The 27,077-nt window shown below is 40.6% G+C and overlaps 1 long non-coding RNA gene across 1 annotated transcript; it reads left to right on the plus strand.

Annotated features, from left to right (window-relative positions):
• Positions 1 to 721: 721 nt before the first annotated feature.
• Positions 722 to 19,457, plus strand: LOC117771272. Its single transcript, XR_004615563.1, has 3 exons — positions 722 to 734; positions 10,524 to 10,528; positions 19,315 to 19,457. It is a non-coding gene; the product is annotated as an uncharacterized LOC117771272 (long non-coding RNA).
• Positions 19,458 to 27,077: the final 7,620 nt, after the last annotated feature.

Here is a 27,077-nt window from a genome sequence, read left to right on the forward strand (position 1 = left end):
ACTCTTTTATTTTTATTTTGTTACCTCTGTAGGAATGAGGCATCGCTTCATTTCTGAGGTCCTGGTTAAGGTTAAGGGTAAGATGTGAATTGTGGTTAGGTTGGGATTAGGGTTAGACATGTATTGGTCATGGTTAAGGTTAGGGATAAGGTTTTGGTTAGGCTGTCCATTATGAATGGAAGTCAATGTAAGGTCCTAATAAGGATAGCGGTGCAAACCTGTGTGTGCATTATCTATTTATTGGTGCACAATTTGTGTATATAAGTAATGCTGTCTTATCCTCACGTTCTCTGATGTGTAACTAACCAGAAAACTGTGCTCCACCAAGCATATAGCCCACTTGTTTCACACTCAAGTGGCCACATCTAGTGATGACAGTTGTGTTGCAAACAACATTTTACCCCGGACAATGTGGGGGCTTTTTTGCCAAGGGTCAAGCTTTATGTATGTGTGTGTGTGTGCGTGATGTGTGTGGTTATGTATTACTAACAAGCTGTGGTGACAAAATGCGTGCCATCTGTGCACACAGGAGATTTCACACTCGTGTCCATGTTTGAGTTGTGCCAGTATTCTCATCGGGGACACTGGCCAATCATCACAGGGAAGCAAAGAGCAACAAGCTCCAGCCTGAACGCCAGTTAAGATTTTCAATAATATATGGTCTCCACGTGGGGAAAAGGTCTTGTTTGCACCTAATACTCGTTACCTCCACCAAGGAAGATGTGTTTTCATCAGTATTTGTTTGTTTGTTAGTGAGCAGGATAAAAACTACTCAACCGATTTCCATAAAAGATTGTGAGGGGTGCAATGACCTAAGGAAGAACCCATTGCATCTAAGGCTGGGTCCAGATCAGGGTGCAGATTACCGAGGGAATAGTTCTTGGATCTTGATGAAAATAATCACACACGTTTCGGAGACTGATATTTACAGTGTGTGGAAAATGGTGCAGATTGATTCTGGTTAAATGGATGAATGGTCAATTATGTCTGAAACACCTTTCATCTTCCTTTTTGAAATCCTCTTCTCATCCAGAGAGCAGTCAATAAACAGAGTTGAACCTGCCTGTGCTCTCACTGCACATGACCGGAGTCTTCAGCCAGAGAGACCTACACCGCTGAAGCAGAGATGAGAGCCAGAAGTCTGCGAGCGAGTCAGGGGAAAGTTGGTCTCTACCGGCTGTCAGTCAGTGTGCGTTCATGTGTTTTGGGGGCGTGGCTTTGACGAGAGGGTCAATGGGAGGGGGTTGGATGAATCGGTTGCATTTTTCAAAGTGTAGCCTGCTTTACCAGCTTTTCCAAGATTACCAACCCTAGCTTTAATGTTAGATTTCGTTAAAAGTCTAACAAATAGATTTTTCAAGTCTAACAATTCTCCGCTAAAACAGTCGCTATTTTTCTCATGTTGATTCTGGTTCCTCTGCTTTTTTTGTGCATCACTATCTTGTATAAATAGATGAAGTGTCTTAAAACCTGAAAGCAGTGACTCACATTTAAGATCCGAGACTTCACATTAATCTTTGGTGAGGTATGATCCAGTGGAGTAACCAGTGAGTGTTGAGCCATGAGTTCTGATTCAGTACAGGCATCTTCTAATCCACGCTTCCAGATGATCTGCGACAGAACACTGAATTATTCAGTATTGGCTGTTCACCTGGAATGAAACCAAGGGTCCAAATCAGAACGATGTTAGAGATTGAAGGCAAAACGTGCAAAGAACAATCTTCCTCGCCCACTTGTTTCAGAGCCCATCTCGGAGACTTTTTTAAATCACCACCTGCCTCTGATGAGGCGTCTCCAAACAGAGCCACGCAGATTCTTCACCTGTGGAAAGACTCTTTACAGCAGTGCAGTTTTTCGGTTTCTTCCCTGATTTGTGACTGTCTGGCAACCAAAATATGTCAATATCACAATTGCTTCAATACCGCGAGGGCCTGCTCACATAGCATGCCTAGCAATCATCAAATCTCTTCAATTTGGAAACTAATTCAGCGCTGCGTCTATCCATTTTACTCCGCTGCTGTTTCTGCAGCAGTCCTGTCAGCGCGGCCCGATTACTCCGTTTCACCTGACACCTCCAGCCTCGACAGAAGCAGTGGTAACAGCATTAGATGTAACCGGATCAATAGCCCAAGGCAATTTGCCCCCTTTGCACCATCAACACATAATTATGGGCTCAACCTCTCCACCTCAATCACATGCACAGTTTTTGACCTGCACTGGAAAAGGTTTCCATCGCTCGCATCTCCAAGCCGTTCTTTCAAAATCTCTAGGAGAATTGTAATCTTGTTACTTTTACCTGCGGCCGACTCCGCACCACATTTCGTCCTCCTCGGCCCCAGTTATCAAGAATGCAAATTGGGAGTGACAGAGCAATTGTGGATTTCATCAGAGAGAGAGAGAGAGAGAGAGAGCTCGTCTGAGATCTATGAGAGAGAGTCGACGGAGTGTTGGTGATTGAACTCTTTTAACGTCCGTGGCTGCGTATCATCTTTGTTTGGTGACGGGTGTCAACTATAAATCTCTATAAACTCCGGGCATAAGCCTCGGAGAAGCCTCTAGCATCAATCCTTATTCTAACATTATGATACATGATAAACATCAACCTGAAATTAGATATACAGAGTGGCGCAGGTTAATACTCACAAATACTGACGCCCGAACACCAATCAACATTGACCACCTAATCCTAAACCAATATCAAATTCCAGACCAAATCCCGCTGATCCCTGTACATACATCTGCGCAAATGCACATGCATAAATTGGGACGTCCACATGCACGTATGTGTGTTGCGTTTACAGACACCGCGATGCCGTTTGAAAACCCAACCCCATGACGGCGACACGCTGCCTAATGCAGCCATATACAACTCTCCCCACCCCCATCTCTGCCCCCAGGTGCACTGAGGCAGAGAGCAGAATGGAGCAGAGCCGTGTGCGGTGACAGTGACATTCATCGCATGCAATGAATAATCAATGAACACCATCTGGTGCATACAACAGGGGAGCACAGCTCCAATCGTTTACTCCAGGATGGCTCGCTCCCTCTCTTCCTCCTCGTCCCATGCACTGTCTCTCACTTTTTCACCGTCTCCTTCACCTGTTCTCCAACCCTTCCTTTCCCAATTTTCCCACACAAATTACCACCACACGGCCACTGTCTCATATTTCGCTCACTGCCTGTCCGTCTTTTTCTCTATCTACAACGTAATGCCCTGTTCTGACCCCCACCACCACTCCCAATGCTCCTCAGTGGCCTCTTTGACAGGCTATTCATGGTATCCCTCATTCTGATTCAGTAGTACAATTCCCAGGCAGGTAATAAGGTGACCCATTGACCTTTTAAAGGACATCTGCCTTCATGATTTATAATAACTGAATGGCTTATTAGAGCGGTCTGGAAGTATTATAAAAGCACTGCAATTACATAATCTAAAGGACATCTGCTTTAGGAAAACTCAGAAGTTACAAAGGTCTGACTTGAGGTATCTTTTTAGTCATTCCCCATTTCTTCCTTTAACAGCTTTTTACAGCTTCAGAAATTAAGCGATAATAGTGTTATTACCAACCTTCAGCGACTCAGCAAATTAGCATTTTACATTTGCATCAGCCCCGTTCTGACCAGACTTATATGCAGCTACTGTATACTGAGTAGCTGATCTGAGCAGGTCTATAACTCCTTTCCGGCTTGGCTTGACACTTCATTTAGCCCACTGCATTTCATCCAGAATTGCTTTCTTGACTTGCCATTAGCCTCCCAAAACCATCCCATGTCACCAATCCCTTTCATTTCCTCTGTGTTCGAAGTCTTTATAAAACGATAAATGCCGGGGAAAACGCCTAATCTGGCATATCTGGCACATATGGACAAGTTCGTCAAGTTAGTTTGTAAAAGACATCATGTGTTGTGATGTGCCACTATGGACTAAAACAACATAGATGATTTATTTTAACTCAAACAAATTATGAAGACATTTAGGAGGTGTAACCATGGGAACATTAAGCTAAATAGTGTTTTCAACAATTTCACAGAGCTTTAGCTTGATCAGCTAGCTAACTCTGAGCTGCAGGAGACAGCTGCACTTCAGTTGGAAAAATAAATGGTCATGAGGAAGAAATATTCTATTTAATGTATTTTTTTATGGTTTGTCAGTGCATGTATGTATCTTGCCTTTGTTGTATTTTAGTTGCACTAAACCAAATTGCCTTTAGGATTAATAAAGTTGTATTGCATTGTAAGTACAGTTTGCATATTGTTTATAATGTCTTTAATGCGTAATACGTAATAAAATAATTATTTGAAAATTGGAATGATGTGGTTTGGTATCGTAAATCTTGGAAACACTCCTCTGCATGAATCTGACTGTCATCATATGATTCACCATATATCGTATCATGGTTCAAATGTTGTTTGGAACATAGAGGACACAGAACATGTACAATCCATAATTTTCTGGCATCTGAAAAGACTGCAAAGCCTGATGCTCCGGAAAATAAAGCCTCATATGTCATTTATGCAAACTTCATAAATTTCAATATTCTTTCTTGTGGTGCTGGAATGCAGAGTAAATCTAATCCCTCTGGAAGTATGGCAGTATATACTGTACCATTCAATCATCATTCTGTTTAGACCAAAACATGACTACCGATATAAAGTGTTATTAATGAGAAGTTGTTGACTAACAAGTATTTTACTTACATTGATTAAATTTCCTCTGCATCTTTTAATCAATTTGGTTAGTGCTGTTTTGATTAAAGCTTAAAGATGCTGGTGATTGTTTTACTTTTGTTGGACGTATCAGTAAACACTCGTCCCTCCATGGTAGAATAAGGGAGATGCAGCATCTTCGTATTCAGTTGTGTTGTGGAAGATTTTACTTTCATTCTTATTATGTTGCACACGTTATCTCCGCAAGGAGCCATTAGGGCTGTGTTCGTTTAAGAGAAGCTAAAAAAGCAGAGAACCACTTAGGAAAGGTGCACTTGCATACAAATAAGAGACAGAAAATTAGAGTTGGCCAGAGATATCAAACCAGGTGGAATGATCAGCCTCCCAAATTGAAAGATGTGCAAAATGTGGGAGGGCAAGCAAAGCCCTCATTAGCGCCCGGGCTGGAGGAGAGCTCTCTTTGCCAGCTACAGGAAAGAGTGGAAAGAGGATTTTGTGAATGCTCATCAAGTCATGCAGCGTTGTATAGAAGAGGCTTTAACTTATTTGTGGTGTACAAATATGTATACATTTGAATTACATTAAGGAAAAATATATGTTTTAGGCTTGTTAATAGCAGAGGGAGAGTTAAGGTGGAAAACTGCAGCACAACAGATCTGTCATGTGAGGCTGTTAAATGAAAAAACATGTAAAACAACAGCCCTTTTATTCTGCTGCTGGAAAAATCCTATTCAGATGCAGCTTCTTCAATATTTTGAATAACCTACAACAACCACAGATGCAATATGTGCCACATAATAATGATAAACTACATTTGGACTGAAAAGAAGACAGATTATTTGTTCGATTCCCAAAAATAATTTGACCATTGTTCATATGTAGCCAACTTCTTGCAGGACATTTTTGTACTCGATTATGTTGAGTATTGGCAGTGTTGACGTATGTTTTTTTTTTTTGGGGCTGTAGTTGCAGCACATGTGTTGTCAAATCGATAACAATGTTTTCTTTATTTTGTTTAGTCCACTTGAGTGTGTTTTCTTAGTTTGTTGTGAGCTCTTTCTGCCACAGAATTCCTTGTGCCTGAATGGAGCTCATGCATTCGCTCTTGCAGATGGGTCTTGCTCCCCTGCAGCTCAGACAAGTTTCCAACATAGACTGAATATAAAGATGGATGATAAGAATTGAAGCCAAATCACCTTGATCGCCCCCTGGTGAAACTACTGTGGAGAGGTCTGTTCAAACCGCTATTACGACTGGACCTGAACAGTATAATTTTTCTAAAATAATAAACCGCTGCAGGTTGGGTGCGGACCAGTTTTCTGTTGCTCTGCGCTACATCACATATTATATTGGTTGTTTGTCTGTCCAACTGCATCCAGAGCCATTTTAGTGCACGACCATTGATAACGTCCATTAGAAACGGAGCCAATCCCAGCTGACATGGGACGAGAGGAGGGGTACACCCTGGAAAGGTTGCAGGCATATCGCGTAGAACAACCATCCACTCTCACATTCACACCTTTGGTCTCCAATTAATGTGACCCCAGTCTTTGGACTGTGGGAGGAAGCTGGAGTGCCCAGGGAAAAGCCAAGCAGACAAGGGGAACAAGCAACCTCCATACAGAAAGACCTCGACCCAACCTGAATTTAAAACAGGAATATTTTTGCAGTGAGGCGACAGTGCGAAATTCACTTAAGTTGTTTTAATTCATTTTGTTCAACATAAAATGGGCAGACTCACTGCAATATTTGAGTCTGTGATACATACAGTTGCCAGATTATATTTATACGACCATTGAGGCAAGCTTTCCAATACTTCCTTGTTAATGCTTCCTTCTCTTTGCCCTTTGGTCTATTCTTTCCATTCTGGTTTTCTTCTTTATTGCATATAACCACTGGCTTCCTGGTGAATGTTTGATTTGTAATGAGTTTGATTTGATCTTTAACCTCCTGTGTGAACCCTGCTTTTGGGTCAATTCCTGAATTTAAGATGGTTTAATGGCAGGTACTCTCCACGAGAGACAAGGCTGTATCTCTGGCTTAAACTAATTTCCTAAATAGACACTGTTAATAGTAATTTCTTAGTTGCCCAGTGGAGGTAACAATTAAATCTACCAAATGGAAGGGAAATAGTTATTTCATTAAAAGCTGCCCCGTATATTAAACGCAACTCTTATCAGCTCTGCAAGTTTTTAATCAACAGCACTTCGGAAGAAAAGCTCAGGATCAAATGATGCACACAGGTGGATGATTTGTTGAAACTGTAAATGAATATAAAAATGTAGTTTAGTATCAGAAAATCCAAACGTGTGATTTCACTGCAAATGTGGCCAACTGTAAAGGAGCATCTTTATTGCCTCTGAGGAGATATGAGCGTTACCCTCTGTGACGTCTCTTTTGTCAGGCAGAACTCCCAGAAAGCACCAGGGAGGACTCGTCTTGCCCCAAAACTCACTGGGCTGAACTCGGTGAGCTGTGTCTCTGTCGGCCTGTGCAGACTGATCTGGCATCCGGCCAAGCCAGGCCTGGCACAAAACAAACCGAATGTGGCAGGAAGACGAGCGAAGAAATACAGTCCTTTGTGTGTAGTTAATCCCAAATGTCCCATTGGTCTGAAATTATTTCAGCTGGTGGTTCTTGGCTTGAGATTATGAGGGGAGGATTTACAGCTCCCTCACCATCTGATTGCTTATGTTCTCGGTGGACTGAAACAAAGCACACGTCACCAGCTATACACACACGACATCCCGATGGGCCATCAATTTAAGAAATGCCAAGAGACAATTTCTTTTTGCATTCTGTCGTGGCCGAGATGTCTTAAACAAACGCATTGACGGAAAACATGAATGCAAAAGCAACAAGTCAACAAGTCAACTGCAAAACAGCACAAATGCAAACAACACAACTGCAAAACCAACAGGACAAAAGAAAATGCCACAACACAAATGCAAAAGTGACAACACAACTGCAAAAGCCACACAACGGAAAAACAACCATAATGGAAGTGAGAGATAACGGATGGTGACAACGAAACGAGTAGAGTTAATTACTGCGGTCAAGTGAGCCGTTGTTTATGAAAAGCTGGTCAGAAGAGTCAGCGCTCAGAATTTGATGCACGTCTATTTGAGGTGTTACGGAACAGGTGCGTTCTTGGTGAGTTGTGTTGTCAATTTTGCATTCCTGTTTTCTGTTTATGCGCTTTTGTGCGACGTCTTGGCTTCTGTACCATTCACCTTAAAATAAGGATATTGTATATCCTTCATTTCAACCTTCTGTTCTCTCTCTCTCTCTGTGCACTTTTATCCTTCTTTAATTAAGGCAAGTTAAGGGACACCCCCCACCGCTCCCTGGACCGAGAGCTGCCACTGCGGCCGACCTCTCTGTATTAGGACAGGAGGGAAGGCAACAGGGTGGTGGGCTGCTTTTAATTAGCTGGTTAGCACAAGGGATAAATGATTTTGTTTCTCATTTTCAAAGTCAAGGTTGAAACCCCTCTGTCCTGAGATTCTTCAGGTAAAGTTACTGAAGTGAAGCAATCAGTGCCCCCAACTGTGTTACTACTCTAGCAAACACGCAGGGGAAGGTGAAAGTGATTACAAATACCTTTTGTGAATTACAGTAAAAAGCCATGTTAGATGTAGGTTCCTGCACCCCCCAGTCTCTTCCTTAACACAACCAAAACTAAACGATTTGTTCCCACATCCACATCATGCACTGTCCTTCAGAACGGCACATTCAAGCATTTCCAGGGCCTGACCAAAACTGTTACAAATCCCACCTGCAAAAGCAAAACCTTCTTCTGACCTGTGGTTAAGGTTGGCTCAGGTCAAACCACAGAAAAACACAGCTCAGCGGACTTTCGTTATCGTGGGTAGAATAATAATCACGGTCAGGGAACAACCATGGTTAGCAGTAGCAAATGTTTACCTTGCAAAGCAAAGTTCATCTACGCCTCCTGCTACCTCTGCAGCTCGATAACAACGTCATGTTTCCTCCTTTGCTCCCGATGAGCAACAGTCACAATTCCTAGAGTCACTAAAGGACTTATAAAGACATATAGGCTAAGATAAGTCTTAAGTCCACCAGCTCATTCTCTTTTTTATCCAATCACAACCTGACTCATCCAATCGGTAGCCCTTCATGAGTCGTCCCAACTTAATGCTCCATTCCCCCATCACTGCCACCAGGGTCGACACCCCGGGGGGGAAGTCTATTTTGATTCAAAACACCTCATTCAGAGGAAATACGTCCAGTGTTCTCGCTGGGGTCTAAGCACCAAAGTCTATTCTTCTGTTAACAATTAATCAGAATTCATTACCCTCCTTTGTTTCTCTAAGTATCTCCTGATTGTTATTCAAACAGTTGATGCCTTCCTTTTCCTTTAGCCTCTACAGTCTCTTAAGGACGATTGGTAGTGATGGGAAAGAATTAACTCCACAGAGTTGGTAAAGAATGAGTTGGCTTAGAAACTTGATCATCAATAATATAACATGTCCATAACCTTTGGTTATCATGAGGCCTCCTAATCTGGACTTTAATTTACACTTCTGTGTTATTAACTGCTAATTTACCAACACTTGGATGTTGACATGAACTCTATTTACAGGTTGGGGTTAAGAGTAACATTGATAAGTGTAATGATAATGTTGACATAAATCCAATTTTAAATTAGTCCTGTTAGGTAGAATTAGTCATTATTATCTGTTAACATTAACTGAGAACACAACACACATGTCAGTATGGCACTATACAACAGGTATAAAATCCTAAATACAAAGGTGACCTTACTTGCTACTTACTACTACTAGAAACCTAAAAAATAGCATCTAGCCTTAGTAGGAAATTAACAATACTGAAATAAAAAACAGTTATAGTTAAAGTTATACATAGAAACGAGAATAGCACTCAGTAGAGCGCACACCCCCACTGAGGCCCAACAGTCTCCTTATGAAACCACATTTAAATTCACTAGATCCAGATTTTTATTTGAATTGCACATATATCAGTCCCCTTGATGCATCAGAGTTGTTTTCATCAAGATCCAGGATATATCCTCTGAGAAATCTCGCAATGTTAAAGAAAGTTAAACTAAATTTCTGGATGTGTCCCCTGATCCAGATCTGCACCAAAATGTAACACATCAGTGTGGTGTAAAGAGCTTGTCCGAATGTATTTATATGTGAGTACATTTTTCATAGAATTGCAGAGAGGTCATTTCATAGATGAAAACAGAGTTGGTTTTTTTTACATTGTGTGTGCTGTTTCTTCAAAGGAAACATTTACAGTTTTTTGGGGGGATTATACTATTGGGTGCATGTTAACAATGTGCCTGGCAGCCCTGTATGATCCTGCAGCATCAACCACCAACTCAGCTCCACAGCAACCCTGGAGAGGCAGAGAAGCATATTAGTGCATGTGGAGAGCTGCAAAGTGATGTGTGAAAACAGCCCTCGGAGGACTCGCACAGAAAATGAGCTGCACTGTAATGCACCATAACCGACGTGTGGCTGCTTTTTCATTAGTTCCCACTTTCCGTGGATGCTATAATGCACAAATCTACTCTGTGGAAGAACGATGGGTTTTCATGTGCACCAGGTCGTTGGTGTTATTCGGTATTGGTGTTTAAAAGCTCTGTATTTTCATCCCAGAATCTGTAATCAGAGATCTGCGTTGCCCTTTTGGTTTTCCCTCTGCTGGGTCTAATCTCGAAGAAAGAAGCAAGTTACTGTGCAACTATCGCTCGAAGGCAGCACCGACACCTCTGACGACCCCGGGTAGGAAATTGGCAGCACCTTTTCATGGCCTCATCTAGATCAGACATTAAACCAAAAGGAATAAAGAATTCTGTAAAAAAGAAAAGGTGCTTCACACCCGCTGCTGCATTTAATGGAATCATGTTTCCTCCACAAGTCAAGATGATGTAGGCCACATGCAATCCACCTGCACAAAGAGAGCAAACTGGGTAGAAAATGCAGATACATGTATTATTCTTGCATCTCATGAAGGCTAACAAAGCAGAATGAGCACAAATGACAATTTTTTTTTCTATAATCGGACTGATGCAAAGCAGAATAATCGTAATTTCCTCTCCCTGCTTCACTTCTTCCTTTCATTCCGTCCTCTTTTATCACCAATCCTGGAATCTTCATTTCGTCTTCCCATTAATAGACAGCAGCTCTGTTCCGCCATGCAAAATCCTAACAAAAAGCCGTGGATAATCTAAATTGCCCGTTTATTATGCGATCTCTCACACGATTCTCGGGCAAATTATGCAAATGTTGAAACAGAGCAGCGGGATGGATGTAATCGCAAGTTCCATTTTCGGTTTCTAACAATCTCTGCCCCACTTTGCAGAGGTTCTATAACAGGTAATGGCAAATCCGCAATATGAGAGAAATCAAGCCTCATTAGTCCTGGACTCTCGGTGGGGTAATATCGTTGTCAGCTGCAGCATCAGGGTATGGATTTCTGAGTCAGGAACCAAAACTGCACAGTGATATATACAGTACACAAGGCAGCTGAAAAAAAACGGAGCGATGACGGACCAAGGTCGTATTTTGTGTTCAGAAATACAACGTGTCTTTACACAGAGAGACGGAGACCTGGACCTGGCTGATTGTCTCATCTGGGAGACTCCGGCTTGGGGCAGATTAGACCCGGGGATGCACTTTATTTTACAAGGATATCAATCAAAGGTGGTTGAGTAATAAATGTCACATTTGTTGCAGTGAAGACAGTGAGGCTCATTATAGTGTGTTGTCGCAGCCACGCACAAACCAAATAGGCTGTGAATCCATAACAAGTTAGAGGAACCTTGAGCTGATTCCATTCCTTCCCTGTTTCCTGAGCTTCAAGACCCTGAACATGTGGAACAAGTTTCGATAAAGACGTCCCGATATTTTATTTACTTTATTAGCAGAGAAAGATCCAGGCCTTTAGCAGGTTATTTCAACTAAAATACAACAAAATACAAGATGTTTACATGAACACCAATAGTTCGATATTTACCAGATTAGAAATTATCGTCTGAATAAGACATACTCAGAATTTGCAATAATCAAATTAAGACGTGGAATGTTCTACCATTGTGTATACGTGCATATAATCACATTATAACATTCTATTACACAACATACAGCATTTACTAACTGCTTGACAACACGTCCTGAGTTCAAGTGTAAACACTAATGTCTTATTAAGGCTGAGGTGAATATTCGGAATATTGCTGTCCATGTAAACCTATTCCGGTCCCAGACCTATAACTGATTGACTAACCTTTACGCTACTGGTTTAGCATCCCAGGCAATTTACAGAAAAATTGCACACATTGCTGATACAACTAGTATTTACCTTCACCAAGGAGGTTATGTTTTCATCTGTATTCGTTGGTTTATTTGTTATTTAGCAGGATTACAGACAGATCCACAAATGTTTTTTCCGTTTACTTTATCATTGCGAGATTGGGCTTTTGCAACATTCTTGTTTTTGAGAATAATTTATGGATCTTGATGGAACAGATCAGGCATAAATTTAGGGGAATGATATTTATGAGTGTGTGAAATTTGGTGCAGCTCGGTTCAATTTAAGGGGATGGTTGGGCCTTGGCGGCAATATGGGCACTGATTGATTGCACTGAATCATAACGATGCTTGAGGAAAATTTCTGAACTTAATGACCAACAACCAAGACAGCAGAATTCAGAAAACTGAAAGAATCTTCACTGAGAGTTAATTCAGCCCAATTTTTTTCATGATTAGATTTCAAGATTGAACATCCATTCAGCTGGTGGGATATTATCACTCTTCAAATCTATTCGAGGTTTGGGTTTTTCCGGTCTGACGCAGGCTGTAACCTTATATAAAGGCTTTCGTGGCTCCAGAGGGAACTCTGTTAAAACTGATAAACTGCCTCAACTGATGTCACGATTGAGGCAGGGTCAGTTTAAGTAAATGACAAAAAATTGGAAAATGAAAAAAATAATCTGTCCCTAAAGCTGGGCTCAGAGAACAGGAGTTGTAAAATCCATGCACTCATAACAAGATTTGAAAATAATGGCATATCACACACGTAACACACATGCTATTAGTATTATAGCTCCACGTCACCTCTCTGACATGATCTTGAGTGGAAGACACTGGTGTGGTGCCTCAACTTGCTCTGTTGGTAATAATGCTTTGCAATGAGTGAAAGCAGAGGAAACACGTCTGGATGAGAAAATGGTTGGGGAGACTTGGTCAAAGCAGTTCTTCAGCTAGAACTTGAGGTGACATTTTAATTGTCAGTTTAATGTGTCTGGAGGCCTTTCCTCCAACTCAGCTGTCCACCGCACTCGTAGCTTGGTTCGCGGTCGCCATTTCAAAAGACTGACTCGTTTCTCTTGTTGGCTACGCTCGGAAAGTACTGACATAAACATCCCGGCTTTAATTCTAAATATCCAACACAGGGCAGCCTCAATGATTCTGCTGGCAGTTCAGGAGGCTTAAGAATGGTTTAGTCACTCCTCACACAGCCTGATAATCTGGGCCGAACATCGATATCGACCAAGGTTACACCAGATTACTCCTCCAATTCTCCGGGGACTGAATCAGGGTTAAATCGTAGTCCTGTAATCCACCCATCTACTTCTGTAGCCTGCTCCTCATCTGTGCTTCCAGGTCACGACTTGAGGTTAAATTAGCCACTATCAGCATAACGCAACCGAATCTCTGACAAAACTGTCAGTGGATGGGTTGCAGTCGGGGCAATGTGGGCACCAGGCTTTGATAAAGAAGTAAAATGCATGGAATCACAAAAAGGATACCTCTGGTACTGCTGCAGTGAGATTATCCCATTTTATGTGCGTGTGATGATTTCTGTTAATCCACAACTCGGAAAAACTGAGGGGGAAAAGTGCCGAAATTCAACACTTTCACCCTGTGCACATGCAGGGATCATCCATCTTCTTTGTGATCATATACCGGCTCCATCCCACTCGTTCTCTGATTCAATCTCTTCCCCTCTGAGCTCTCATTATATCCACTAATTAATCAGGTCATACATTTAATCCCAGAGTCATGAATTATGAATTTTCTTTCTTTCCTCTCCTGAAACTAAACACGCTCTGGGAGACCGAATATTCTGCTGTGTGGACAGAGAGCGTCGACATCCCGCCTGCATCTGAAGTCAAAATTCATAGGGGGGATTACGAAGTAAGGTCAACACACCCCAATCTCATTTGTTTGTTCGGTTTCATTTTCAGGGAGGCACATTTCTTCCCTACTTCAACCGAGACATGAAGAGAAGCAGCAGGAGAGGAAGAGGAGGTGGGGGGTTGGGGATGTGATCAAAAAAAAAAAGCTATGGTGTCTTAAACAGCACATGAGGCTGTTTCATCATCTCTTGATCCTCTCGTGACACCTCAGATGATGGAGTGTGTGGTTATGGGGGAGGTGTGTATGTACAATGACAATAATGCTGAGCCCATACAAATGTCATTTCCCCTGGTGAACTGTTGCATCTGGAATGATTTGTTTCATAGAACTGGAATCGCCCCCCAGTTTTTAAATTTTTTCCCCGTTACACTACACATAACAATGAAAAGCATTGGACGGACAATGCATACGCTGCATGTGCGTTGTATAAACCCAAACAAAGTAATGCTCACTCTTTTATATTATACCAATGCTATTTCACAATGACATCATCATGACGTTATTTATTCCTTATGATGACAAACGATCTGAATAAGCTGCATATTGTGTTTCTAATCTTATTGGCTGGAAAAGCTACTGCATTACTACACTGTCATTTTATGAATTTATAGTGACCTGATGATGACGTCATTCCTACCATTTGATCATAAATATTTGTTTTGATCTTTTTAAGCTAAGTTCATGTCTTTAGTGTCTATAGGCAGAACTATAGTTGTCATTTCTACATTTCTTGTGACTTTTTCATAACGTTACTCACCATTTTACAATCAATATTCAAGATGGTTATTTGTGACACAAACAAACATAAAATGACAGTGTAGTAATGCCGTAACCTTTCCAGCCAATAAGATTATAAACAGAATATACAGCTTATTCAGATTGTTCGTCATCAGGGACTCTGTTTGCAACAAAAAAAATAATAAAGAAGAAGCAATAAAAACAGATTAGTTACAATAACGTGAATATAGTAATAACAAAAATAAAAGTTATAATTTACTTCTTAACGTTACAAAGTAATTAGAATTAGAATAAGCATAAGATGACAATACTTTGTATGGACATAATGAAGCAGATATATGTAATATGCAGTCGCAATATGTGCTGCACAGATTTGATTGTTGCATTGCATTGGATTGGTCATGACTCTCGGCTCTGGAACTCTTTGATGAAGAGTATTTCGGTTCTGTTCATAAACACGTTTTGCTTGTGTTTGTTTTTTGTTTATTGACTTTTACCTGTGTTTTCCTTGTGTTTGGATTCGTGTTAATTCTGTGTTTCCTGTTTTATTTGGAAGTTTTACTCCTCTTGTGTCTCCAACTTAACTTCCTGTTTTTGTCCTGTCTCCCGCCCCTGTGATCATCTGCACATGTTCCTCATGTCGTTCACCTGTGTTCAATTATCCCTGCCTCCCCTGTGTATACACGTCTCTGTGCTTCTTGGTCCTTGTCAGTCCGTCTTTGTTTGCCTTTCACATGTCGATGGTTCTTGTGTCCTCTCCATGTTTCCAGTGTTTTTTCTGTTTTTGGACTTTGTTTTCTGTTAGTATCTTTTATTAAAGGACACTTATTGCTTTCAAACTTGGCAACTGCATTTTTGGGTCCACCTGCACACCTCAACCCTTCTGACAGGATTGTCTTTTATTATGTGTTCAGTTTCATGGCCTCTGATGGAAAAAGCCATTTCTTAGTCAGTATCAATATACAGAGAACATATTGGTAAATGTGTTTTTCAGACTGTATTTTTGTTGACCTTGACTTTGACTAATCAGCTAATCTGTTTATTATCTCCCAATTAATATTCCCTGCAAGTTAGGTGATAATTTGTTCATGAGTCGTCACACGTCCCCACACACAGTAACAGGAAACAAGATATGTTATCACAAAGATTAAAGATATTTCTACAGAACAGTAAAGTGTCATTTTCAGCAGTTTAGTGGATCAGTTTTAAATGAGAAATTGAGAGTGTAGCGTAGTGTAGAGTGACCAGTTCAATTAAAACGGTCTGATCTTCCAAAATCCACGACAAGGTATCAACACATGTTACTGTGCCCTGCCCGGAAAACCACTTGTGCCAAAGTGCAGAGAATCACAGCTTCTCTTGACATGATGGGGAAAAGGAAAACGTCTCCTTCCTTTCTTTACTAAAGCAAATGTGCTTATATAGCTTCACTGGAAACTGATATTTCTCTCTCTCTGTATTTCTGACAAAGCAGCGACTCAGTGAGTGTTTGTAGTATTACACTTCTCTTCATGTTACCATGGTAACCATGAGTGTTGCTAACTCAGCCAGGACTGAAATCTGTGTTTCTTGTTGTAAAGTGAGTCATTGAGTAGTGGACGACCTCATCCAGGGGTCTGACCAATGTAAATGTTGACTATAGTAAACAACGATGACTCACAGTATAATTGGTTCCGTTGTTTTACAATAACTTGTATTAACTTGCATCTCACCAAATTTTATTTCTTTCAAGTTTAACTCTTTGGCTCAGATCGTTAATTTTTTCCTATGAAATTGTTGTAAAAATGATTTAATGAGGTGGAGAGTTGCAGTAAAGCATAAATTAATTTAATTTGTTTTTTTGCTGTATGATGTTATTTGATTCCATTTATATTCAAACTCCTTTTATGACATTTTCGAAGTACCTGTTAATCAGGGCCTGGGAAAGCAATTTACATGTTTACAATGTGTTGCCTGTTTCTTCCTCAGACCACAAAGCTCTTCATAACTTTTTGCAGCAGCTGGGATTTTTTAAACAAGGGATCAGGTATCTCCCACTTTTGCCGCATTACGCCGACTTCCCGTTGAGTTCAGAAGATGGTATCCATTTCAAGCAATAAATAAACAAGCTAGTCCAGCTTATATAAAAAAGCTTACAAATGATCCTGTAAATAATTATGTATAAAGAGAAATACAGCTGTGACTACAAGCTCCAGAAAAAGATTTTCCACAATCACAAAATGAACCTTACAGTTGAATATGATAAGAATAAAAACATATTTTAAAACATAAATGATCAGCTTAATTATGTTCTGTGATGGAGTTATTTCCTCTAGTGTTATTGGGTTGAGTTGCAGAATCACATATTGAGCTACTTGACTGTCATCAACAATATTATCTACATGCATCTGTGTGCTGAAACACACATTTCTCTGCAGGGATTTAGTTTTGGGTATAGTGCTCTATTAAGAACCACTTTTTTGAAAATATGTATTATTTAGTGATGTTCCCATCTCCAAAAACCCTCTAATCCTAAATTTCCCAAGATGCAAAGTACTTTTGATTCAGTCCTACCTGTCGGATAAACGTGTTTTTTGGTCGGCTTTCAATAAAATAAAATAATTTTTATGTCACTGTACGATACATTTTCCACTGGTTATAAAACATGTTTGGGGGGGGGGGGTGTAATTTTTCTCACCATGTATCAAGAGTGATTTAATATTTAGTTTCTGGGACCATCTAATGCCAAAACACATTTTACAGTCACAATATGTTATTATTCCATATCAATGTCAACGACGGCAAAGTAGATTTCCCAAAATTGTCCTCAATATGATGTCAAATCTGGCGCTCGTCGCTTCCATCAGCATGGAACAACAAGCGTCTCAGCTTGTAATAGCTGTGAATGATTCACTCCCACCGTAAGAAAGTCTATTTTGAGAATAACAAGGGGGAGGGGGAAAGAATCAGATTCTTCTCCCAGTTATTGAATAATTTACAGCCCTTGCCAGTGTACTCATTAAGGCTCTACAGTAGGCAGACAACGATCGGGGGGAAGGGAGAGGGGGGGGGGCGCTGTCAAACGGAGAGAGAGAAGAAGAAGGATCGGCCATTCGGAAGACGGCCATGAGGAGAGGGGAAGCAGAGACAGCGGGGGGGAGTTGTTAAATACAAGAGAAGAAAGAGAAGGAGAACAGAAAATACTGGCATATCAAGGGAAATAGAAGGGGGGTGTGGGGGGGGGAGAAAAGGAAGAGGAAAAAAAAAACAGTTTCTGTCAGTGTCATGATTAAAAGATTCATGGGAGTCGTAGGGGAGGGGTGGGCGCCGACTCTTCCCACAGCCACTCTTCCTTTTGTCTTCTTTGAACTTGGGATGTGTCGACAGGCTAAGGGAGTTTGGTTAAACCCGACTGATTGCAGATATGAGGTGCCGCTTGGTCTTTGAATTAGCAGGTCCCAGAACTCACTCGGAGGAGATATGCAGAGAGACCGAATGAGGGGGCTGGGGAGGAAATGCAGGCATGAAGATGGATGGATGGATGGATGGATGGATGGATGGATAGAGAGATGAGTTATTAGTGGGAGTGCTCGGATGGGAGAGAAAACATTTTACTGGAAAATCACGATACACTTACCCATGATTCTTTTTTATTTTTTTTTACTACACTTTGCAGAGCACCATTCTCCACTATTTACCACGAGGGGGCTGGCAGGCTTTACCACAGACATTTTTTTTCTTACATTTTTTGGTCTTTCAGCGGACTGGTTTTACTGTTATGGCACTGGTCATTAACCGAGCCCACATAAAAGCACAGATGAAATGCCAACACCTTTGGCCTAAAATGCCTCTGCGATTCCTGCAAATGTTTCTGCAGCTCTATACCTCTACACCCGGTGCTATTGTGTCATTCGATGATGATCTATTTTCTCCCCATGGTGGTGGAGAAAGAACTCAAACCTTTTAAGTAAAAGTTGAAAGTACCATATCTACTTTTCTACTTAAATAAAAGTAAGTATTTGTTTTTAAATATACTGTACTTAGAGTCTCAAAAGGAAAAGTACTTGCTGTAGCCTATTCCATAATGCTACCCTCCTCTACATCATCATGGCTGAATTTTGGCAGTCGCCTCCTCTGGATCTATTCCAGGTATTTCTTTACCAGTGATGCTGCCGCTCTTGTTGAAGGAGGCAGGCTTGTTACCATAGACTGTTTATAAAGATGGACATCGCCTCTGCAAGGTCACCCATAGGTTTCTGAGCCCAAAGTGGGCGGTTCAGCCTTCGCCATCTTGCCAGTGCCTGACTCCTCCTAGTTCCAGACTAATCCAAAAATAGGCAACCTGGCGAGCTCAAGCTAAGAAGCTAGGCTAAATGCTACTATGTGGTGCTAACTGAGTAGCACTGTGGTCATGATGGTAGCTTTTGTCCAAGCGAAAGTAATTTGAGGTAAGTTACCCTGTAACTGTGCTGTTAGCCTACCTGCTCGCTCTGATTGAATCAGTGGACCAATTCCCCCATCGTTACTGATTACTTTTTCAAAATATAAAAAATGATGTGAACATGTAACAGAATGCATTGTAAAAGTGTAGTGGAGAATAAAGGACAGATACGTAGTGGAGGTAAAATTGTCAATGCAATGCATCTAAATTGTACAAATTGTTGTTTTCTTTACCCTAGAATGGGCCCTTTATATTTAAATACTTTATATTTACGTAGGGAGCGGGTCCTCTCTACAGAGGCCCGCCATGATTTTGACAGTAGCCCAGACAGGACAAACTAAACACCTTTTTAAGTTTTTATGACAACTGAAGACTACCTCAGGTTCTCTTTCATGTTTAGAAGGGGAGGGTGAGGTGAGGGGTATTCAGCTGTAACATGCATGTTCTACACACTGAACCTTTAAGTACAGATACATGAAGTACAGTACTTTGTTACATCCCACCACAGGCCCCCTCTTTATCCTCTGACTCCAGCAGCAGCTCTGTGTTCATACTCTGTTCCGCAGCTCGGCACATACACTATAAGAATGTGGAGCACCCGGACCATGACAAACCACCATGTATCTCCCTTTTGCTTTGTGTATCCCTGAATATTTCATAAATAGCGCTCAGCAGATGTTGTTGTAGCGTGCATCAATATTTGATGTACTTACTGTCTCTCTTCCTGACGCTTTGTATTCCAGTGACATTGGTGACAGTGTTCATGTTGGCCCAGCAGCCGCTGTGGTTTTTCTCTGTTATAAAGCATTAGGTTGGAGCCATGTTCTGCTCGCTCGTTCATGTAGCAAACAAGTCACGACACTGGGTGAAACGATGGTGGGATTATCAGTATGCTTGTTTGCAAGTGGCTAATTAGCGGGGCTTTCTCGTTTCCCCCCCACCACCAATCCCTCATTTCAGTGTGTCGTAATTCTCGATGAGCTCCTAATAACTACAGCCTTACAGTGCCAATTAATTTCTGAAATTACAGTGGAGGTTGTGAGGAAAGCATTTGCATAATACACAAATTGTAGTGCTGTTTGAGTCACCAGGATGAATGGACTCAAGTTGGCAGAGCGACTATGAATGAATGCGACGTTCGATTGAAACATATTTTCCAAATGTCAATTTATTCAGATTTTCTCAGTCTGTCTCAACATGGTGCTTAAACTATATTTGTCGACACTATCACATATGTCCTGGCATGTTGTTTTTTTTTACACCACACACTACTTGTTTTGGATTAATACAGATTAGGAATTGGGGGGAAGAAAAAAAAAATACCAATATAATCTGGATTACCAGAAGCCTCATCCCCTCAGGCCATGGCAATTCCCTGGAGAGTCAAAAGCTTGTGTGCAATGGCATTTTCTTTGACCCATTTGCAATGGTGGTGGTATAGCAGGATGAAAAGTGGAATATGAATGAGTGCCTCCTCCCATAAGAGCTTCCATTAGTGATCACTTAAGGGGCTCAGGTCCATTATTGAGAGGATGCAGAGGGTGTGAAGCTGCTCTCTTCGAAGTCAGAAGTGATGCCGAAGTACAGCATGTGTATTATGTGGCATCTTGTGTCACGATGATAGATGATGGCCTTAGAATATAGGAATAGTTTACAATAACTCATTAAGGCTATATCCAACTCTGCTATGGATATGCCTGCTGAAGTGCCCCTGTCCTGTCGGTAGCCTTAAAAAAAAGTCACAATATATATTAGAATTTCTTAAGGAATTTGTTTTCTAATCTTTTACACAATGTGCTTGAAAACACAATGATGTGTGCCCAAAGCTATCGTGCTAACAGGAAACAAGGCATGACCTAAATGAGTATCTTACTGAATTAGGAATTGTGCATGAAAGTAAAATTATATTGGCCCCTCTGTGTAAATTGTGGCACCTTTTGACCCCAATTTGAAAAAAATCCTACATCCGCCCCTGTCTAGACTGCCAAAATAAAGAAGGCTAAGTCATGTTTCCATCACTGCCCATCGGAGCTGGAGCCAATTGAAACTCATGTCTACGGCAGATTCATGTGAGCGGGGAATGAATGGCAATGTAGCCATTCTCATCGCAGACAGAAGATTTAAGTATGGGTCAGTGGGTTTTTTGACCAGTGATAAAACCATGAGTGTGGTATATAAATGGACAGACAGACGGATGGATTCTGTATATAAATGTATTCTGCAGATAAATTGAATATTCTCTGTGGGAAAAAAAAGAGTTCTGCTGTACTGATACGTGCCACTTTAGGTCTCAACACATTCTCTTGTCTCCTCTCCACACACACACACACACACACACACACACACACAGGCAGCCATTTCTCCTGGGAGGAGCTGTTACATAGCATCTAAGAGGTTATTAAGGCTACTGTGTCTGGGGGGAGGATGAGCTGAAAGTGCTAAGACGCCCAGCAGGCAGCAGCAAAATGGCTTCTTTTGACAGGGCGCTCTCTGAGTACAGTAAATCTAGCTTCAGGTGAATTGTAGGTCCATTATAGTTGTAACCAATAAGCCAATAATTTGTAGTGTGTGTGTGATTTTCCTTTTATCTGTGATCGTTACATTTTCTTGTTGGTGGGGGATCAGCGTAATCCCTCCCCCCGGTGCACATGTCATTCTGTCGCAGTGAATTTAATACTTTAATTTCATTAAAATAGACAATAGATGACGCAAGCTTTGTCTCAGAACATGTCTCGCTCCATCCCGGCCAAATCAGCAATCCAATTTAAAAAAACTATTAATAAACTAAAGGGATGATATCATTTTGCATAGTGATTCAAAGTTAGTATTATTGACTCAAAAGAAGAAGGTTATGTGATTGAATTGCAGCAGCGTACAGTGACCAGGCGTCCCAGTTTGTCCAAGGAGAGTGTCCCGAGTCCCCGGAAAATATCTGTAAAAACTCCAATATGTCCCTGTTTCCATCGCAATCAAAATAACAGTTACAATATTAAACTTGTTTTCATTGCATACCTTTATCATGTTCTGACCCACTTTTAGTTACCTAAACAAATTTTTTAAAACAAGGAACCATGTTTATGTATTCAACACTTATTTGTCTGCATCTGTGTCAATCAATGTGTGGTTGTCGAGGAGGTAGCTAGCCTTTGAGCTTGCAGCGCGACATGACAGCACGGCGGGGCTATGCTAGCAGTTAGCCGTCACTGCTGAAGTTTTCCAGAGGACTCCAGGACCCTGACTAATTTCTTAGCAAACTATCCAGCAACGAAGATGCTGCGTTCTGCATACGCTGCAAGAGTAAATATTCAGTCGTGCATGGTGGAAATGTGGATATAACAGAACCTATAAGACGGTTAAACAAGTTATGTTATAGCCTAGGTAGTTGTTTCTACAGACTGTGTTTGTGCAAACTGACAAACACCTTGTGTTTAAAGGTATCTGACATTTAATAAAATAGGCCATGTTATATTATATTACACATCACGTTTACTATTATTTTTATAGGCTGTAGTTGGGTTTAGACATTAGAAAAAAAGGGTCCCATTTGGGACTTTAAAAACATGGTCACCCTCAGAATACTGCCAATGACAAATGCAAATTTCAATGACAGCTGCTGTCTCTGGCCTGCATTAAATGTTGCTGTGCAAACAGTTACCCACTGGGATGAAACTGGCAAAGGGACATTTTGTCGATTTTGTTTATCTGTGCATACAAACAGCGCGTATTACACTCTGCTATTCTGTAAAATACTCAAAAGGAAATCTGCTTTTTCAATCCCAAAGAACAAGGATGAACATGAATTTGTGCCGCTTGATTTTTCCACTCAAAATTCTTATAAAAAAACTAACAATACAAACACAAAGCCCTAAATGCCTCTTCATCCAGTTTTATCATCCTCCCCTCCAGCAGGAGATATCGCTGATCTGTAACAAAGCTTACTTCAGCAGGTGAGTGGTCCCCTATGCTGCCATAGCCCTCAGCAAACTGCCTCAGCAACACTATGGACTAATTGGTTTATACGTCTCTGTAGTGTTGACATGTCTCTGCAGCGCTGCAATCTCAAGATCCTAGCTAGGTTTCAAATGTCTTTTCTTATACTCACTTTCTTTTGAACCAGTTTTACGTCTGCCAGCTTCTACTGATGTCTTCCAGTGTGTAAACCTAGTGTTAAGATTTTTACTTAATGATTTCTATTGATCTTTTAAGATATTAATATTATCCTTTTAGATGTTTGTCTAACTGTTGGAATTTTCCCTTATTTGCTTTTACCGTCCTGCGTAAATAGTTCATATATGCTAAATAGCATGAGCTGCTCAAATTTGACCACAGTTAAATGAGAGGATCAATATCACCCTCATGATTGAATATCAATATGAAGCAACACCTTATTACGCTTACACTACTTGTTTAACCCTAACCCTTTCCAAAATGAGGTGCGACATATCTCACTGATTTACAATGCACGTGAAATCCGTTCCATTTGAAAGCATTTAGTTATATAAATATATAGTATAATATATATTCTATATAATATATTTTTCCCACACAAATCCTAATGAAAGTTTTTGCCCCATTTCCCTATAAACAGCTAACTTTATCTGAGAGCATTCACAGATACACAAATCACATGACCATGCACTGTCATCAGAGTTATTAGGATAGATAAAAGAGGTCACTCTGGTCAGATTAGGGATGTTGTAATTCCCCCATTGACAAATGACTAACAAAACGTCATTCCATTTTAAGCAGCCTTGATAGATAATCACTGTCAGGAACCGAACGTTTATGGTAATAAACTGTTATGTATAATTTATTCAGCTTTTAAATGGTGGTCCCGGGTTGTCACTGTGACCTTTGCACACAACAGTGACATCGACACAGTCAGTGTACACACCATGATGACTCTGCATTCAATTCAGTGCTATTGAGCAAGATACAATTTATCGTTATCATGACATTGATGTCATGTACTGAAATTTGAAAGGTCAGAGAAACTCAGCATTTGTGTTAATTGTGCCTAAAAGTTAGGAATCGAATCGTCACTTTAACTAGTGTCTAGGAGCTGATTCAGCAGCCAAATGGCTCAAGTACAAAACTAATCAACATTCTATAAAGAAATGCACCACCTTAATCCAATAATCATAAGCACATGACAAATTTAGATTAAGCAGGGCAGCTGTTTCTCTGACAGGGCATGAAAAATACTCCCGTTCCCACTTCCCCATGCTCTTTTTCTCACTCCCTCCTCTGAGTCTCCCACTGCAAATTAAATAGGACGTTTGCCGAGCAAACCATGAAAGTTTTATTTGTATACTGACTTTGCTGACATAAAGTAATTGCTTTATTAAAAGTGAGGAAAAAACCCCATCTAATGATGGTACCTAGATAGGGACATTTATTATTCATCACAAGGCTGTTATTTGCACATCCAGATATGGATCAGCCTCACAGGTTTAGCTCCTGCATTGATGCACAATATGTACAGACCACAGAAATCCTACCCACTCAAATGAACTGTACAAGATGTTCCATTAACTGCAGGTCCTCACATCTATCAATATTTGAAATCAATACAGTGTCTGCTCACATGCTTTAGTTTTCTATACTGCTGCTGTTGTTACAGGTTTCAGGTGACAGCAAAAACAGGGAGGGAGATGACTTTTGCTCATGTAATGTAAAGTCAAACTTTTTTATAACAACAAATTTACAAAAGGCTACAGGAACTAGACTAGTACTAATAGTTCCCACAGCGATGCTAGTAGCAGTGAGACTGCACTGTTGATTAATGGTGGTTTTGAGTCAAATGCTAATGTCAGCATGCTAACATGCCTACAGTGTAAATATTAAAAGTGAAAGGGATTAAAGTTGTTACAATTCATACTTCCTTAGGGAGCGTGAATGGTTGTTTGTCTCTGTATGTTGACAAGTTCGGTGTGTACCACTCCTCTCGCCCAATGTCAGTTGGTATTGGTTCCAGCAAACCGCTCCTGAGGGGGACATGTGTCTATATCTTGACAGTCTATCCAAGAGTTGTTGAAATGTTCTACACAAAACAAGCATAGTCAGAATTCATCATATGTGAATGTTTGCACTATTGACTCTAAATAAAGATGGATGACATGACAGTTCCATAAATGTGAGGCCAAAATGTCTCGATCACCCCCTGGTGGCTGGCTACAGTGTACGGGATAAACCCTACTTCAAACTCCATGTTAGTAGATGGGATATGGACCTAAATAAAGTCCAATACATGTCAATTAAATCTCTCAAAGATGGTTTGTCATTTTAGTTGGTTCACATCACATTGGTGCATGTTACAGCGTTCATGTTCTGATTAGTTAATGAGTAATTTCGTGCTATAAATTGGCTAAAAAGTCATCATTAACAGCTGAGACTCGCTCGCAATGGATCGACTGGCAGTATAATTACATTTCATCAGCAGGTCCTCGATACCCGGCTCCATCCCTTGCTCATTCCTGTGCGGACTCTGGCTCCAAATGATCATCGGTGCTCATCAGCACAAGATGGCAGAATTCGTATCTGGCTTAATTTCTGGATAGGAGGAAGTAGAGACACGTTATCCATCTTTATATCAAGTTTATGGTGTGAACAATTGTTTTGTGCCAATCCATCTAGTTGAGTTCTTGGACCCACTGGTGGTGCTAGGGGAAGGGATCCCTTCACCTCCTGTCCACCTATCCCATCTATTTCATAGCATTTAGGAAAATTTGTTGTGTGTGAGTCTCATGGTGGCGCCAAAGGTAAACAAAAAAATCACTAAAATCGTTGGGGTTCATCGTCTGCAGATCATGAATTTTTGTAGATATGCTTGTCCATGTAGTTAAGATATTTTGGTTTAGTAGAAAAATCAACACAACCCACGGCTCCAGCATGGCTAAATTCACCCAGTGGCTGTTTTAACATGTCTCTGGCTCATCAAAAATCCAACTTTTTCCTAAAGGAACATAGATGAACCCTAACAGAGATGAAACCACATTAAAAAAGTTTAGGAGATAGAGACTGGAAAGTCATCCTGTTTTTTTAAATTCAATATACTTAGCATATTAAAGAAATAAACCTTTCTGAGGGAGGGTGACTCCTGGAAGACAGTTTAATTAATGAGACCACTCTCTGCTTCAGTTTGTCTCTTATCATATCTCAAACAGTGTGGTACAAATTAACTTAACACAGCCTGTGGGCAAATCCTCTGCACCTTCTGAAGGCTCGGCATAATTGGGACAAAAACCAATTGATTTCAGTGGTGTCGTGGTTTTTCTTACCTTTTCTCCATCACTCCTCTGGGAGAAAACTGTATTGGTAATTGATTCTGCTGCGTGATGGCATATGTTGACACAGGTTCTTTGTGAGTTTCACTTAATTTGTTTTTCGCTGAAACTGCATCCAAATTATTAATACTGTGGATACTAATCAGTTTTCAGATTTTTTTTTTCTTTTTTGAGAATGAGTTGAATCAAACAGAAAAACAACTGCTGTGCCCGGTGAAAAGTACAGAAAAAAAACGACCGCCTTTTTCTTTTCACTTTACTATGTAGAACGACAGGAGGTCTTTTCAAATCCTTGGTCACATTTTCTTGTCAACTGTCAAAGTTAAATTTACCAAAGAAAAAAATAGCCTATTGTTACAACTGTCAATCAGTAATTACTTTGAAATATCTGTATTTCTGAGCCTGCAGCCATGTCGGAATGCGCAGAAGTGCTTTAAGCTAAATGCTAATGTCAGCATGCGAATACACTTGAGTCCTAACATGCCGCTATTTAGCAGGTATGGTGTTTTACAATTTTCTCCATCTAAAGTTTAGCGTGTTCGAACACTAACATTTGCTAATTAGCACTGAACAGAGAGTATATGTGAGGCTGATTGACTGCTCATCAGGCAGCATATTGGCCTGACTATAGGTCAATCCACCGTAGTCTAAATTTGATTTTGAGAAAAAAGGCTTTTTAAAATTAAGAAACAATCTCATTCAGGTAGAATAAGTCATCACCATGGATGGGGTTTGAACAAGTATTATATAAAATATGTTTATACATGGGGGTAA

The sequence above is a fragment of the Hippoglossus hippoglossus genome, chromosome 12, assembly GCF_009819705.1.
Source record: "Hippoglossus hippoglossus isolate fHipHip1 chromosome 12, fHipHip1.pri, whole genome shotgun sequence".
Classification (NCBI taxonomy): Eukaryota; Metazoa; Chordata; class Actinopteri; order Pleuronectiformes; family Pleuronectidae; genus Hippoglossus; species Hippoglossus hippoglossus.